General features: G+C 34.4%; 1 protein-coding gene across 1 annotated transcript in view; it reads left to right on the forward strand.

Moving 5' to 3' along the window:
• LOC131161489 (uncharacterized) overlaps positions 1-18,475 on the forward strand; it is a 156,970-nt gene that overhangs the window by 65,743 nt on the left and 72,752 nt on the right. The window contains exons 7-11 of the mRNA XM_058117292.1: positions 382-509; positions 790-935; positions 1,114-1,192; positions 1,279-1,387; positions 4,006-4,070. The gene's annotated coding sequence lies outside the window, so the exon portion shown is untranslated. Of the gene's footprint in view, positions 1-381; positions 510-789; positions 936-1,113; positions 1,193-1,278; positions 1,388-4,005 lie in introns of the transcript that reaches the window.

An 18,475-nucleotide genomic window follows, 5' to 3' on the forward strand; every position in this document is an offset into this window, starting at 1 on the left:
ACTCGTAAGTACAATGATCCGTGGGACTAAAACTGCGTCAAATGAATTATCATGCTTGTTTAAATGAATTCATACAACTTACCAAATGTCTTTAGAGATGATTATTTTACTATTTAGAGACAATTATATTAGTCAGTATTTTTTTAACACAATTATATAATTACTACTAATGTTGGAGTTTGTAGACACTGTAAAATCTGGTGTACGTATAACTTAGGTCATACTAGGTAGAAAAATTAAGGGGGTTATATTATGTCAAATATGGAAAGTGGAAAATAAGTATACATACACATGGCATAAGACAAAAGTGGGTCTAACTGCTGCATAAGGTTATGTTTCACCTTTTTCTGTAAAGTGGGTCTAACTCCTTCTCCCATGTAGGTGACTCTAAACCTGTAAAGATGTTTGAGAGAACAACTAATTTGGTGAACAATAAGATAATTAATTATTGTTGTGATCCTTCTGAAAAGTGGTTGGTTTTGATTGGGATTGCTCCAGATTCGCCTGAGGTATGTGGTTATCATTAGTATGTTCCCTGCTATGCTGTTATTATATAGTCAAGACAGTTTTTTATGCTTTGCATGCATGATGTAAGTTGTAGGTTAGGACACGCACGATGTGTTTGCAATGCCTGGTCTTGCTTTCACAAACTCATGAACACATTTCTACCCAAAAACAAGTGAAATACAGCCATCAGTTGGCATTGTGCTATGAACATATATTTGCTTTCAATATATGCCCTGAGATCTAGTCTGGTCTAAACTGAAGCCTGCTTGATAATATGTTCAGATCTAAGTACATTGCCTTTCCCTCAGTGCTGATTTATGTTCAAGGATGAAGGATTGCCACCATTTAGTAATTTAAAGTATTGCTCGATTGCATTTTCTTTCACAAGCAAATGGGATTTGTCACAGAAGGTTTTTGGGCGGAGTTAGGTAATTTTTGAATTCATGATGAAGGACTTCAAATAACAAAATCATGGATTCCATGATAGTACTAAAACCAATGGCATGTGCCCATACAATTGTCTAGAAGTATCTTATTTTATTTATTTTGTGGGGTTACTGTTTGTATTACTAATTTCCTTTCTCCTTTTTCTCAATGGATCAACAGCGGAGTCAAGCTCTGGAAGCTCATGCTGCATTGTTTGCCTCGCTAAAAGTGAAAGTTCCCCCTTTCACCATTGTCTATGGTCTTTAACCTTTTTTGTATATCTGTATTTCTACTGCCCTTACTTTTGCTACACAAGTTTGTGATTTTTTTGTATTTCTTGCACAGGTTGCAAGAAATGAGAATCCTTCTACCCTTATTTCTTTTGCCACAAAGAGCATCAATGTTGGACAAATTACGTCAAAGCTACATGTCATTGAACTTGGTGCTCAGCCAGGTCAGCCTATTTTTTAATAATTTTATTAAGGTTTTTATTTCTCCTCTTTCTTATTTTTCCTGATGCCATGAGCATGAAGTTGTCTAGCCCTCTATTCCTGTTATTCCTAACTAGCTTTCTATGATTCCATCCCATTTATCTAAAATCTGATGTATGACTGTTAACTAATATATTAGTATTTTTCTGGTCCTGTACTACATCATTCATGGCCAGTTATCTTAGAGATGAATTAAGCCTAAGCTACGTCATGCATGGCGATCATAGGCTTAACACTTAGCATTAAATTAATTTGTGGGATTTCTAATTCTGAAGAGGCTTACTATTCATGGTTCGAAGAAATCTTTGACATTTTTTTAAATTTAACTTCATTTTAACTTTGGTGTTATTAGAGGAAAGTGGCAAATAAGTTCCAAGCTTTCAAATCCTTTGTAAGGCAGCATTTGGTCCATGGACAGAATAGGAATAGGAATGCATTGGAATTAGAAATGGTATGCTAGACTTATGCTGCATGTTTGGTTTGACCTGCGAATGGAATCAAATTATTGTTGATTTTGTATACCTATACACAAGAATCAGATCGGTTTGATTTTCCAAAGTTCCTCCCGAGTTCAAAGAATAAAGAATGCCTTTTCTTTGCAGATCTTCATGCCTCATGCAATTTGCTATGGAAAATTGAGACCAATAGGACGACAATGATTAGTTCCTTTAATTTTTAGTAAAGTTTTGAGAGAGTAACACTAAATTAGACTTTACCCCTGTAAATAAATTATGTTAAAAGCTCTTCCCCCTGAGCAAAAATTTTGTAACAAAGTGGCTCAGCCAAAACACAAACAAATACAAAATATCATACCTAACATCATTTTCACCCGAAAGTAAAAAGATATAGAAAATTATAACCCATGGTAACATCCTTCCAAAATAGCGTAGGAAAAATCTAATGTAAAACGTCAATCATAAATAATGCACATCTGCTTTATCGATGTAAATTCCTGACGGCTTGTACAAGCTACACAAATGTTGGAAACTCTAGGTCCAATGATGTGTGAGTGGGAGGAGAGGCATGAAAGCAAATATTCAAATGCCTTTATGATTTCAGTTCTCCATTAGCCCTCCAATTTAAATAGCTCTCATCCACCATATTTTTGTGAGGAAGAATTAATCTCCATATATTAATCATTGCTAGAGAATGGCATTGCCTTACACAACATGTGCACAATGTCAAACAATAGACAAAACAAGCACAAGCAATATGTGAAAAAACATCCACAGCTAAACTAAAGCAACAAACAGAGAAAAGACCAGGTTTCCTCCTGTGCAAAACATATTTTGATGTCACCTGCAACTTGAGCAGCTATCAAATATGGGTTAACTCCTTTATCGTCAAAGAAGAATCCATTGCTTGCTTTCCATGAGTTGTAGATAGCAGCAGGCCATGCCATTTTACGTTTTTCCTCATGACTTTTATTTCCCATGGCTGAAAATAAACCCAAATTTTTTTATCCCAATTTGTTTCAGATCTTTGAAAGAATCAAATTGCACAAGCTTTTTTATATGCTTAATTTAATGCATTGTATTGAAAGAAAAACTCTCTGGTTTATGGCCAAGTACCACAAATTATGCATGTAGCATCAGAAATTTTTTTGCCCCATGTAACAACTAAGGTTTTGTCTTCTGAGTCTGTTTTTTATAGCTAGCCAAGCTATAAAACCATGTTTGAGAATGCTCTACTTTGTTCATAGAGCTTTAATCCATGAAACAATATTTTTGATATTTCTCATTTACTTCGAGACCAAATTTGTTATTAGCAGTAAAAGTTGTAACAAGTGTACGACCTAATGAGGCTTGACATTTATGTCCTTTGTTTGAGGAGTGAGGAGACTTGTCCACATTTGTTTCACTTGGCTCTTTGAAAGAAATTATTTGGTATTTTTGCAGAAACTTAGAAACCACATTCAAGGCTTGTTGCCCCTATTTTTTTTAGGGTTTGGTTAGGTAAAAGATAGGAAAACTTTGTTCTACGTACTATTATAGTGGAGGATTGCCTAAAATTTCAAAGGTGTGGCTAATAACTTCCCTTGGAGTTGAGTGGTGTTGCTTGTCGCATCTTGGGTTTGAGCAAATGGTTTCTTTCATCATGTTTCAATGGAAGACATATAGTGTGGATTGGTTGGATTTGCTTCATTAAATGTCTTGTGTTTGTTTTTCTTTGATTTTGTAGCTATTTTCATTTTGTAAAGGAAAAACATCTTATTCTCCTTGTTTTTTCCCCTCTTTATTGTATTTTTCTCTCCTTTTTTAGTAGAATTATATTTATCAAAAATTAAAAAGTGAGCCTAGCAAATAAATCAATCAATAAATTAAAAAGTGAAATGATAAAAAAAACCCTTCTATTGTAATTCAATTCAACAACTATGAGTTGGACACATAATATTTTATCGCATAATTCTTAAAATCCTTATCTTGATTTCTTATGACTTTTTTATAGAAAACAGATTCTTATTAGATGATCCATTGTTGGATGATTGACTTCATATTTTCAAATTTAGTTTTACTGACAACTGCCTTCATATTTTTTCAAATGGTTTCAATGTGTTTTTTAAGTTTTGTTTTCTCCTCAGCTCTGAACTAGAGATCCTTGTGAGGATGCTTTGGAGCCGACTTTGCCATTAACCTCCTTATTCGTAAGCCTTTCGTGCTTAATTTGTCATTGAAATTTCTCTCTCTCATTTATCAAGACATCTAGGTTTCAATTTTAGGTAATGCATGAATCTTCAATTACAACTATGCTATTCATGTGGCCGTGTAAGAATGGAAAAAACACTCATGCCTGAGTCATCCATCGGGCACACATGTGTGTGTGTGTGTGTGTGTGAACATGCAGCTTGTTCTGCCTTTTTTTTCCTGACATTAGTTTGGTGCTTGTTTCTTCTGCTAAGGTGCTATTTGATATCATTTCTATTTTTATTTTTTATTTTTTTACTACAAAAAGTAGTGGCTATAATATGTCCTCGTTGCTAGCTTTCTGCTTTGTTGTTTATTCCTAGTTTTGTGGCAACAATTTAAAGGTAGATTTTCCAGATTTTGTTTTTGTGGCAACCTTTTTCTATAAAATTTTAGTATTCAAAATTTTTTTTTTTGGGATAAAAGCATTGCACATAAAAATAAAAACAAAATCCTACATTGTGATTTGGGTCGATTTGGACATATTTAAATACAATTTTATATTACATCTTATCCAAATCCAATATAAATCAAAATCCAAGGCTTCTAGAAAGAGAATTTCCTGTAAATTTCTAAAAATTTTAAAGAACAAAAAACTTCATTAAAAGAAATGTTTCAACCTTCATATAAAATTGTATTGTTCTTGGAGTACTAATGCAAAAAAAATGTTTTCATTATTATAATCATATTTTAATTCATTCAAGCTTTGTATTTATTTCTAGTGCTTGATTTACTAAAGCTTTATAATGGTACCATTAAATTGTTACGTAAATGGAGGAAAATTTATCATGATTGCAGGATGGTATGATAGTTAATTGTTGTGTGACCTAAAGACAAAAAATGGTTATGTGCTCAATCAATTTTTATTTATTTATTTTTTTTTCAGTTTGTTCAGTTTTGGCCTTGTGAGAATATAACTAGCTAAGCTGCTATTTTTTATTTTCTAAGGTTCTACATCTGGTTTTTATTTTCATATTTTTTGGTTAGTGATAACAAGAAACCCTCACTTTTTTGTTTTTTTGCTAATATCATGTTGGAAATTTTAGACATTATAATACTTAGTTTCATCAAATTCTTGTTCAGTCAACTAGATGAGTGTGCCCAGGCACCCTTCTTTTATTTGCCTGTGACAAAGCACATGGGCAAGTCCTGTTAGGTCTTTCTCTACTCAAGTTTGGTGGTCTAATATGGACTTTATTTGATGTGGTTACTAGAGAAACAAACTGTAAACCAATGAGGCTCAAAGACCCTTTAACCCTAGAGGAAAAATTAGAATTTTAAAATTTTGCAACCAAGTTTACAAAAGAAAAAGCAAAGCCCTTGATTATAAGTTTTAAGAGTTCTCATTCAGCAATGCTAAGATTTATTTGGGACCAATTGGGGGGTTATTTAATTCATTGGAGGATTTTAGTTTATATTTGCTTCAGTTGTCTTAAAAGTTTAGTATGTTATTTCTATGTTTTTTTTTTTTTTCTATTTATAAGGTAATTTTAGTTGTTTTAATCTTTGGCTGTAGTATTGGGCAGTTAGCTTGGAGTTTAATTCTGGGCTTGATTTTTGTAGGTCCGAAAGAGGGTACAAGCCTTGGATGCCCAGAGAAGTTGGCCTCCAATTTTCACCTTCATAAATATGATTGTATTGATGTTGCCTGCAAAAAATTACTTCTGCTGTCTTGACTTGACATGTAATGCCTAAGATCTTATTATACAAACTACAGCTTGCTCTCTGCACATAGAATAAACCAAAAGGAAATTCCCTCCTAAGAACAAACCACAGGGTGCTTGTTGGGGACTGTCAAGATGTCAACTGTGCAAGATGTAGTGTTTGGAGATCTTCGTGTTTATCATAAGTGTTGGCACAATTTAGGATAATTGGATTTAACTATGTAATCTTCAACATTTAGGGATTTGCAATTATGTTTCATTTATTAGGGATATTATTTTCAATAGTATGTTTCTCATTTTGGGCTTAGTTATTATTTCCAATCTGCTTCATGGTTCCACATCATGCCTTTGTATAGGCTTTCTCATAATCCTAAATAATGAAAAAAATAATTTGGGAAATCATAGCAATTCCTTAAATAAGGAAACATAATTTGGGAAATAATAGCAAATCCCTAATAAGTGAAACATAATTGTGGATTAATAAATGCTGTGAAAAATGCAAAGATCTCAAAATTTCCTTGTCTTGCTTGCAATAACATGAGAATTAATCCCTAGAAAACAGATTTGCTTTATTTAATCTAATTATGCTAGAGTGAAATTTTTTAAAAAAAATTAAGAAAAAATAAAGAGAGCCAAAGAAAAAAACAGTCGAGGACCAATTCAAGTCTATTCAGCAAGATATGCATGAATTGAAGGTCTCAAAACATATCTGCATACTTGTGGAATGGATTAATATAGAACAACAATATATATCCATGTTCTTGTGGAATGGATTAATATGGAACAACAGTATATATCTGCGTACTTGTGGAATGGATTAATATAGAACAACAATATAGCCCGAGGGAATCATGGACATTAGTAGTATATACTAGCAAAACTACTAGCTTGTTTTGATAGTAGATAAGAGTGGCCATTGATACGACCAAACTATTTTGATAGCTATCAAACACATAGTTGGCTAGACTTAGTCTATTCTTGAAGAAGGGAGATAAGGAGATGTTTAATGAGCCCGTATTGATAATAGAGATGACATATAATCCCTAAGATCCATCAAGAAATTTGAACTATTGGAAATTGCGGAGATTAAGCCATCCATAGAAGGTAAGTTTGTTGAGTTCAAAGTTGAAGACATGTGAGATTGCATACGTGGAATTTATCAATAATTTTGTCTTCAATGACTTTGTTCCCTTGAATTTTTGAAAGTTGGGGAATATTGTTCATTTCCAATTTTATGTGTCTCATCCATGCGTTCATTGTTTCAAATTCGAGGTTGAATTTTTCCAAGGGAGAATGATGGGGAATGTCAACGATGTTATGTGTGGGAAAAATTACGATAGTTGGATTTAATCATGCAATTTTTCAGCTCTTTGGATTTGCAAAGGTTTCATTAATTAGGCATTTGGTATTTATTTTCCAAATTATGTGTCTAATTGTGTACTACTTTGGAACAAATCGAGATACTGGAAATATGAGAATCAAACCCTAAGTTGAATCTTGGTTTGGTTTTGTCTCTTGCTTTATTTTTCCCATTTATTTCCTATAACCTTCTTTGGGTTCTCTTAATTTTCTATTATTTTCCTAGTTCCTTCTTTTGTGCCAATCAATCCTATCTTGTCCCCATCACCTTTATCAGCCAAGCAGAAAACCAGCCCTAGTGAGCTGTTTCATGGTCATCACCACCACCACCATCACCATATTTGTCTTCTTCTTCACCATTAATTACTAGTTCAATTTAAAACTTATCTTAGGTCGTGAAAATTGTCAAAGCTGGACTATATGAGTTTTAAAATGAAGCAAAGAAAATGGTGGTTGCATTAGTTGACATGGAGCGAGCTTTTGTGCCCCTCAACACTTTATACGTCTTGTTTAAAGATGGTATTCACTGTTCAATGTTTAGCTTATAATTGTTAAGGTAGTTTATCACCAATGAGTGAAAACATTTTAGCTATGTTCAAAATTGTGGTTGACTATTAGCTCTTAAGAAATTGCAGTAGGTACTATGGTCTGGAATACTTAAATGGCTTAGCAACTTCATTTTATAGTTATATGTTTTTTTGTAAAAAAAAAATAGAGGATATATTGAGAGAGACAAATGCCTAGGCTAGGATAACCATTTAAACCTTAAAGTATGTTCTAAGGATAACCATGTTTAAACCTTAAAAAATTGTGACTTTGTCGTAGTATTTGTTAGAAAAATCCTAACTTAATCTCAAAAATCTAGCTTTCTACAGATTTTCTTGTCCAACCTAGATTATTAGCCTTTCCTCTAGTCAAAACACTTTAAAGCATGTTCTATTATAAACATGTGTAATCAAAAAAAATCGTGGCTTTGACTTAATATTTTTTAGAAAAATTGTATTTTTATCTCATACATTATAGGCCTCTTCCATCCCTAAACGCCTTCGTGGCCTAAAAAATCTAATTTTATTCTGATTTTCATGTCCAATCTAGATTATTAGTCTTCCTTGAGTCAAAATACCTTAAAGCATGTTCTAATGATAACCATTTGCAATAAAAGCCTAAAAAATCGTCACTTTGTCTTACTATTTGTGAGAAAATCGTAGCTTTATCTCATATATTAAAGGTCTCTTCCATCCCTAAACACCTTTATGACCCCAAAAATCTAGCTTTATGCTGATTTTCATGTCCAACTAAGATTATTAACCTACCCTTGAGTCAAAACAACTTAAAGCATGTTCTAATTATAATCTTGTGCAATCAAATCCTAAAAAATCGTGATCTTGCCCAAGTATTTGTTAGAAAAATTGTATTTTTATCTCATATATATTAAAGGCCTCTTCCATTCCTAAACACCTTCATAGCCAAAAAAATCTAACTTTATACTAATTTTCATGTCCAACCTATAGCCTCCCCTTGAGTCAAAACACCTTAAAGCATGTTGTAATGATAATCATTTGCATTCAAACCCTAAAAATCGTGACTTTGCCTCAATATTTGTTAGAAAAATCGTAACTTTATCCCATAAATTTTAGGCCTTGTCCATCCCTAAACACTTTCATGGCCTCAAAAATACAGCTTTATGCTGATTTTCATGTTCAACTAAGATTATTAGCCTTTGAGTCAAAACAACTTAAAGCATGTTATAATGATAACCATTTGCAATCAAGCCTTAAAAAATCGTGTCTTTGCCTTAGTATTTGTTAGAAAAATCGTAACTTTATCTCATTCATTAAAGGCCCCTTCTATCCCTAAAAAAACCTTCATGACCTCAAAAATCTAGCTTTATACTAAATTCCATGTCCAATCTATATCATTAGTCTACCCTTGAGTCAAAACACCTTAAAGCATGTTCTAATGATAACCATTTGCTATCAAACCGTAAAAACCATGACTTTGCCTCAGTATTTGTTAGAAAAATCTCGTACATTGAAGGCCTCTTTCATCCCTAAACATCTTAAAGCATGTTTTAATGATAATCATGTGTAATCAAACCCTAAAAAATTGAGACCTTGCCTTACAATTTGTTAGAAAAATCGTATTTTTGTCTCATATATTAAAGGCCTCTTTCATCCCTAAACACCTTCATGACCTAAAAAATCTAACTTTATACTGATTTTCCTATCCAACCTATATTATTAGCCTACCCTTGAGTCAAAACACCTTAAAGCATGTTCTAATGATAAAACCATTTCCATTCAAACCCTAAAAATCATGACATTACCTTAGTATTTGTTAGAAAAATGGTAACTTTATCTCATACGTAAAAGGCCTCTTTCGTCCCTAAACACCACGTGCAATCAAACCTTAAAAAATCGCATCTTTCCCTTAGTATTCATCAAAAAAATCGTAGCATTATCTCATTCATTAAAGGCTCTTCCATCCCCAAAAAACCTTCATGGCCTCAAAAATCTTGCTTTATACTAATTTTCATATCCAACCTATATTATTAGCCTACCCTTAAGTCAAAACACCTTAAAGCATGTTCTAATCATAACCATTTGTAATTAAACCCTAAAATCGTGACTTTGTCTTAGTATTTGTTACAAAAATCGTAGCTATATCTCATACATTAAAGCCCTCTTTGATCCCTAAACAATTTCATGGCCTAAAAAATCTAGCTTTATACTGATTTTCATGTCCAACCTATATATTATTAGCCTACCCTTGAGTCAAAACACCTTTAAGCATGTTCTAATGATAATCATTTCTAATCAGCCCCTAAAAAATCATGACTTTGCCTTACTATTTGTTATATAAATCATAACTTTATCTCATACATTAAAGGCATCTTCCATGCCTAAACACCTTCATAACCTCAAAAATCTAGCTTTATACTGATTTTCATGTCCAAGCTAGATTATTAGTCTACCCTTGAGTTAAGACACTTTAAAGCAGATTCTAATGATAACCATGTGCAATCAAACCCTAAAAAATCGTTACTTTCCATCAGTATTTGTTACATCAAAGGCCTCTTCCATGCCTAAACGCCTTCATGGCCTCAAAAATCTAGCTTTAAACTGATTTTCTTGTCCAACCTTTATTATTAGCCTACACTTGAGTCAAAACACCTTAAAGCGTGTTCTAATAATAATCATGTGCAATCAAACCCTACAAAGTCGAGGCCTTGCTTTAGTATTTGTTAGAAAAATCCTATTTTTATCTCATTTATTAAAGGCCTTTTCTATCCCTAAACACAATGATGCCCTAAAAAATTTAGGTTTATACTGATTGTCATATCCATTCTAAATTATTAGTCTACCAGTAAAAACACCTTAAAGCATGTTCTAAAGGTAAACATGTGCAATTGAACTCGAAAAATTGTGAGTTTGCCTTAGTATTTGTTGGAAAAATCGTAACTTTATCTCATATATTAAAGGCCTCTTCCATCCCGAAACACCTTCATGGCCTAAAAAATCTAGGTTTATACTGATTTTCATGTCCAACCTAGATTATTAGCCTCCCCTTGAGTCAAAACACATAAAAGCATGTTTGAATGAAAATCATGTGTAATCAAACCCTAAAAAATTATGACTTTGCTTTAGTATTTATTAAAGAAATCGTAACTTTATCTCATTCATTAAAGGCTTCTTCCATCCCGAAACACATTCATGACCTCAAAAATCTATCTCATTCATTAGCCTACCCTTGAGTCAAAACACCTTAAAGCATGTTCTAATGAAAACCATTTGCAATCAAATCCTAAAAATCGTGAGTTTGCCTTAGTATTTGTTAGAAAAATCGTAACTTCGTCTAATACATTAAAGGCCTATTTTCAATCCCTAAGCACCTTCATGGCCTCAAAGATCTGGCTTTATACTTATTTTCATGTCCAACCTAGATTATTAGCCTACCTTTGAGTCAAAACACCTTAAAACATAATCTAATCATAACTACATGCAATCAAACCCTAAAAATCAATGACTTTGCCTTAGTATTTGTTAAAAAAATCGTAGCTTTATCTCATATATTAAAGGTCTCTTCCATTCCTAAACACCTTCATGGCCTAAAAAGTCTAGCTCTATGTTGATTTTCATGTCCAAACAAGATTATTAGCCTACGCTTGAGTCAAAACACCTTAAAGCAAGTTCTAATGATAACCATGTGCAATCAAAATATTTGTTAGAAAACTCATAGCTTTATCTCATACATTAAAGGGCTTTTCCATCCCTAAACACCTTCATGGCCTAAAAAATCTAACTTTATACTAATTTTAATGTCTAACTAAGATTTATTAGCCTACCCTTGAGCCAAAACACTTTAAAGCATGTTCTTATGATAACCAAGTGAAATCAGACCATGAAAAATGGTGACTTTGCCTTGGTGTTTTGTTAGAAAAATTGTGGCTTTATATCTCATTCATTAAAGGCCTCTTCCATCCCCAAAGGCCTTCATGCCCAAAAAAAATCTTGCTTTATCCAACCATTGCCCTATCCTCGAGTCAAAACACCTAAAAGCATGTTCTAATCATAACCGCGCGCGCGCAATAAAAACCTAAAAAATTGTGGCTTTGCCTTAGTATTTGATGGAAAAATTGAGGTGTTATCTGACACATTAAAGGCCTCTTCCATCCCTAAACACCTTCATGGCCTAAAAAAATCTAGGTTTACACTGATTTTCATGTGCAACCTAGATTATTAGCCTACACTTGAATCAAAAAACTATAAATCATGTTCTAATGACAACCTTGTGCAATGAGATTCTTAAAAAAATGTGACTTTGCCTTAGTAATTGTTAGAAAAATCGTAGTTTTATCTAATACATTAAAGGCCTCTTTCATGCCTAAACACCTTCATGGCCCGAGAAATCTAGCTTTATACTAATTTTCACGTCAAACCTATATTATTAGCCTACCTTTGTGTCAAAACACCTTAAAGCATGTTCTAATGATAAAACCATATGTAATCAAACCCTAAAAATTGTGACTTTACCTTAGTCTTTGTTTGAAAAATTGTGGTTTTATCTCATACGTGAAAAAGTCTCTTCAATACACCTTCATGACCTGAAAAATCTAGCTTTATACTGATTGTCATGTCCAACCTTTATCCTTTGCTCGAGTAAAAACACTTTAAAGCATGTTCTAATTATAACCATGCTCAATCAAACCCTAAAAAACCATGACTTTGCCTTAGTATTTATCAAAAAAAAAAAAATCATAACTCTTATACATTAAACGCCTCTTCCACCTTCTTAGCCTAAAAAATCTAGCTTTATACTGATTTCAATGTCTAACCTTGATTATTGGCTTATTACCCTTGAATCAAAACACCTTACTGATTTTCATGTCCAACCTAAGTTATTAGTCTACCCTTGAGTCAAAACACCTTAAAGCATGCTCTAACGATAACCATTTGCTATCAAACCGTAAAAACCGTGACTTTGCCTCAGTATTTGTTAGAAAAATCTCATACATTGAAGTTCTCTTTCATCCCTAAACATCTTAAAGCATGTTTTAATGATAATCATGTGCAATCAAACCCTAAAAAATTGAGACCTTGCCTTACAATTTGTTAGAAAAATCGTATTTTTATCTCATATATTAAAGGCCTTTTTCATCCCTAAACACCTTCATGGCCTAAAAAATCTAACTTTATACTGATTTTCCTATCCAACCTATATTATTAGCCTACCCTTGAGTCAAAACACCTTAAAGCATGTTCTAATGATAAAATCATTTCCATTCAAACCCTAAAAATCGTGACATTGCCTTAGTATTTGTTAGAAAAATCATAACTTTATCTCACACGTTAGAGGCCTCTTCCATCCCTAAACATCACGTGCAATCAAACCTTAAAAAATCGCATCTTTCTCTTAGTACTATCTCAGTCATTAAAGGCCCTTCCTTCCCCAAAAAACCTTCATGGCCTCAAAAATCTTGCTTTCTACTGATTTTCATATCCAACCTATATTATTAGCCTACCCTTAAGTCAAAACACCTTAAAGCATGTTCTAATCATAACCATTTGCAATCAAACCCTAAAATCATGACTTTGTTTTAGTATTTGTTAGAAAAATCATTGATGCAAACCTCAATCGACACGCGTTGAGACCAACCAATATTGGAATACTTGTCAAATGATGTGAACCTCATCAACACGCGTTGAAACCCAACAAACAATATTGGAATACTTGCCCAAGAAAGCTAAAATTCAGATTTTGGATAAAAACCCCAACCCAACGTTTATAAATGAAATGCAAACCGAAGGTATAAAGTAACAAACGTCGACCCAATGATTATAATTAAATCACAAACCGAAGGTATAAAGTAACAAACCTTAACCCAATGATTATAATTAAATCACGAACCGAAGGTATGAAATTTGAACGCCACAAGGAAGAATCTTTGATAAGTTCATAAGTTCTCTGAAGAACCAATAGAAGGAACAAAACCTCATATTTTTATTCCATGTTGTATTCAATGGTTGCATGCTATTTATAAAGCATGGCTGAAGAAAAGACTACAAAATAGGTAAGTAAATTAGCCAACTAATTTGTTTGAACAGTCAATCGGCCAACTAATTTGTCTGGAAAGTCAATCGACCAACTAATTTGTCAGGAAAGTCAATCAGCCAACAAATTTCCTAGAAAGTCAATCGGCCAACAAATTTGTCTGGAAAGTCAATCGTCCAACTACTTGGTTGTTTGGAAAGTCAGCCCAATTAAGCAAGATCAGCTCCATCAATTAAGTAAGATCGACTCCATCAAAAACTTGGATTAAGTTTACTATGCCTTCAACTTTCTTTGGGCCAAGCTTAGAGTGCCCCGTTTTTGAATAAGCCCAAATATCTTGAATCAACCTATTAAGTGTTTCTTTGATCTTCTTGGATTTCGCTCCAGTGGTAATTGGGTGAAGCCTAGAAATGTTTAAGAGGTTCGGAGTTTTCTAGGATTGGCAGGCTACCAACGCTTCGTAGAGGGATTTTCCAGTTTATCAAGTCCTTTGACGTGACTTACAAAGAAAAATGTAAGGTTTGAATGGACTGATGACTGTGAGCGGAGCTTCCAAGAGTTGAAGAAAAGGTTGGTTACAACCTTAGTGTTGGCTATTCCATCCTGAGCGGATGGGTTTGTAATATATAGTGATGTATCCCTGAAAGGGCTTGAGTGCGTATTGATGCAGCACAGTAGGGTTATTAGATATGCTTCTAGACAGCTTAAAGAATATGAGAAAAATTACCTTGTGCATGATTTGGAGTTAGCTGCAGTGGTGTATGCTCTTAAAATCTAGAGGCATTATCTGTATGGTAGGAAATGCAAAATTTTTACAAATCACAAGAGTCTAAAATATTTATTCACTCAGAGAGAATTAAATATGAGACAAAGAAGGTGGTTAGAGTTTATCAAAGATTATGACTGTGCTATTAATTACCACTCAGGAAAAGCGAATATAGTAGCAGATGCACTGAGCAGAAAAACAGTGGGACTAGCACTAGCAGCCATGGAGATTCAGCACTCGATCCTGATGGATTTGGAGAGACTCAACATAGAGTTGGTAGAGGATAGTCCTCAGGGTTTTGTTGCCAGCCTAGTTATACAGCCTACCCTATATGAGAAAATTAAAGCAGCTCAAAGAGATGATGTAGAGTTGGCAGAGGTGATGGCTAAAGTGAGGGATGGCCAGGGAGAGGAGTTCAGCATATCAAATGATGGAGCCCTGCATTTCCGTACTAGGCTATGTGTTCCCGCTGATACTGAAATCAAGAGAACTATATTGAAGGAGGCTCACAGATCACTATACACAGTCCATCTTGACAGTACTAAAATGTACAGGGATCTGCGAGAGTATTTTTGGTGGAGTGGAATGAAGAGAGAGATAGCCGAGTTTGTCCAGCAGTACTTGACGTGCCAGCAGGTTAAAGTTGAGCACTAGAGACCAGCAGGACAGTTGCAACCGTTGTTTATTCCAAAGTGGAAGTGGGACCACGTTTCTATGGATTTTGTTACGGGGTTACCACCACTGCGGCAGGGATTGAATGCAATTTGGGTAGTTGTTGACGAAGACTGCCCATTTTATCCCCATTAAAGTCAGCTATTCCATGGACAAACTGGTAGAGATATATGTTCAGGAGATAATTCGCGTCCATGGTGTACCAACAATCATAGTTTCAGACCGGGATCCTCGGTTTACTTCACGATTCTAAAAAAGCTTTCAGGAGGCTATGGGTACACAGTTAGAATTTAGTACAACTTTCCATCCCCAAACAAATGGTCAGACTGAGAGGACAATTCAGGCCTTAAAAGATATGCTTCGTGCATGCATGCTAGATTTTGGGGGTAGCTGGACTTAGTTTCTACCAGTGGTTAAATTTGCCTATAATAATAGCTACCAGTCTAGTATCGGCATGGCTCCATATGAGGCACTGTATGGGAGGAGATGTTGTTCTCCTCTCTTCTGGGATGAGGTAGGAGAGAGGCGAGCTTTGGGTCCAGAGATCGTTCAGCAAGCTTGTGACAAGGTCCGACTAATTAAAGAAAGAATTAGTACTGCCCAGAGTCAGCAGAAAAGTTATGCAGACACTCGCCACCGAGAGTTAGAATTTAAAGTGGGGGATCGAGTATTTTTGAAAGTAGCTCCTATGAGAGGGATTATGAGATTTGGGAAGTAGGGCAAGTTGAGTCCTAGGTATATTGGCTCTTTTGAGATAATAGAGAGAATAGGGTCAGTTGCCTACAGACTAACTTTGCCGCCAGTTTTATCCAGAATACACGACATGTTTCATGTTACTGTGTTAAGAAAATACGTCCCAGACCCGTCCCACATCATTAGCTATGCAGAGATAGAGCTTAAGGATTCACTAGCTTATGACGAAGCACTAGTACAAATATTAGACAGAAAGATACAAATACTGCACACCAAAGAAATTCAATTAGTGAAAGTTTTGTGAAAAAATCACGCTATAGAGGAAGTTTCTTGGGAACTCGAGAAGCATATCAGACAGAGATACCTGCAGTTGTTCCACGAGGTGTAGAGGGAATCAGGTAAAGTAGAGTATCTAGATAGTGTTTCTTTTGCAGGTACATGTATTAAATAAATAAAAGTAGTTATTAGTTTTTTATATGTAATCTCCCAGAACATAGTATGTAACCATGGTATTCCTCCGCCATAAGTGAGGGCAAGTAATAAGATAAGTAGACCATTTTCCTTTATGGGATGATAAATTGAGATACATATAGTAAATTTTCGAGGACGAAATTTTATAAGGAGGGGAGAATGTAACAACCCGAAAAATATTGGTATTTAAATAATAAAGAGGAAGAGGAAATGGAAACAGGATCAGAAGGGGCCAGTAGGCTTCGTCGACGACATTGCATTTTGGATGGAATAACCTTTGATTCTTACACAGGGCCTTGTTGACGAACACAGGGAATTCGTCGACGAGTGCATAAGGGGACCTCGTTGACGAAGCCATGCCTCGTTGATGAAAAGATACTGAGAGAGGGTTTAAAGCGGACTGAAACTCATTGACGAGGGTGCAGGCTCGTCGACAAACTTTCCACAGGACTCGTCGATGAGGTGACGCGTCTCGTCAACGAATCCAATCCTATAAATAGTTGAAACACAGATTTTTAATCAAATTTCAGCGCAGAAACCCTTTTCTCTCTCTGTCCTACGACCCCCTCCCCTTCTCTCTTCTATCCTGGCCCCATTTCTCGCCGGATTGAAGATCCGACGCCAACACGATACTCCCGGTGAAGTTCTCTACAAGTCTGCCGGAGCGGATCGCGAGGAGAGTTGATTTGAAATTCATCCCAAATCCAAGGTAAGGTATTTTATTCAGATTATGTCTTCCTTGTAGTTATGAGAAATGTTGTAGGTAAGGAAATACTGATATTTTGTTCTGAGGGATATTGTTTTCAGGATGTTGAGTTAGGAACCCTGCGGGTATAGGGCCAGAATTTAATAGGGGTTTTTCAGAGTTAAGGTAAAGGAAATATGCTATGTTAGCAATTTCTAATATGTATATAGAAGATTATAAAGATGTATTTATGAGCATGTATATCAGGTTATTTTCCAGAGAATTATGAATACTATTTTTATAGCAAAATTATAAAAATTGAGCATAAGACTATGTTTATTCAAATGTGTGGCATGAGTTTATTACAGTACAATATATATAGATTTTAAAGTATTTTAGATATACAGATATTCAGATGTTTCAGAATATTAGAAATGAACGAGACTTACAATATTTTCAGAGAAAAATATGATTTCTAGACCACAACACTCAGACAGATGATACAGTGATAGCATCAAGATGCTACAGCAGATATATAGAATATACAGATATTATATACAGAGCACACAGGTATTATATACAAAGCATACAGATATTATATACAGAGCATACAGATATTTTATACAGATATTACAGATAGTTTAGACTAAAAACACAAATGATACAAATAGAAAATATATATATTTCAGTCAGATATCTCAGATAATATAGCTCAGAAATATAGTGTTATGGTTGTTTTTGAAATCATGTTAAAAGCAGCAAGATGAGCATATATTTATATATATGTATACAGTATTACACGATATCAGATCCTTGTGGAAATTACAGATAGATATAATTACAGCAGAGCACGGTACCATCGCTAGTTTTAGACATGTGCAACCACATGACTCAGATAGCATGTGGATTCCATCTAACTGTGTTAGGAGAGTTTTGCAGTCTCCCCAGCATGCTGGGTTGAGGTAGACGGTTAGACGATCATTACAGATTGGTGGATGATAAAGATTGACTTACCTGAAGGACCAACCAGAGTAAGTCCAGCCTATAGACCACACAACCCTATCATGAGGAGATATATCATGATATACAGATCCTAGGGTATAGCAGAAGTTCCTATGTACAGATATATCACACAGCAGTAATTTATATTATTATACTAGTAGTACCTTCAGATAGTAAACTCAGATACACAGTCATATTTTAAAGATTTCATGATAGATAGATATATTCTGTACAGTTTATCGGTTTTCTCATATTACAATATTATTTCAATATTTTAACTATTTAACTTAGCCGCCACAAATTAGTAATAGCATATTTCCACTTGCTGAGCGTTGTTTTATCCCAGTGACTTACCATTTTTCAAGAGATCCAGTTAGGCGAGCAGATCAGACTCGCGAGTAGAGATTGACTTGAGCTGCCCTTGTGGGAAGGATAGGTATTTTTGAGATAACAGTATTTTTAGGATAGTCTTCAGATTGTAGTGACGTCACTAGGTATTTTGT

The sequence above is a fragment of the Malania oleifera genome, chromosome 1 (genome assembly GCF_029873635.1).
Source record: "Malania oleifera isolate guangnan ecotype guangnan chromosome 1, ASM2987363v1, whole genome shotgun sequence".
NCBI lineage: Eukaryota > Viridiplantae > Streptophyta > Magnoliopsida > Santalales > Ximeniaceae > Malania > Malania oleifera.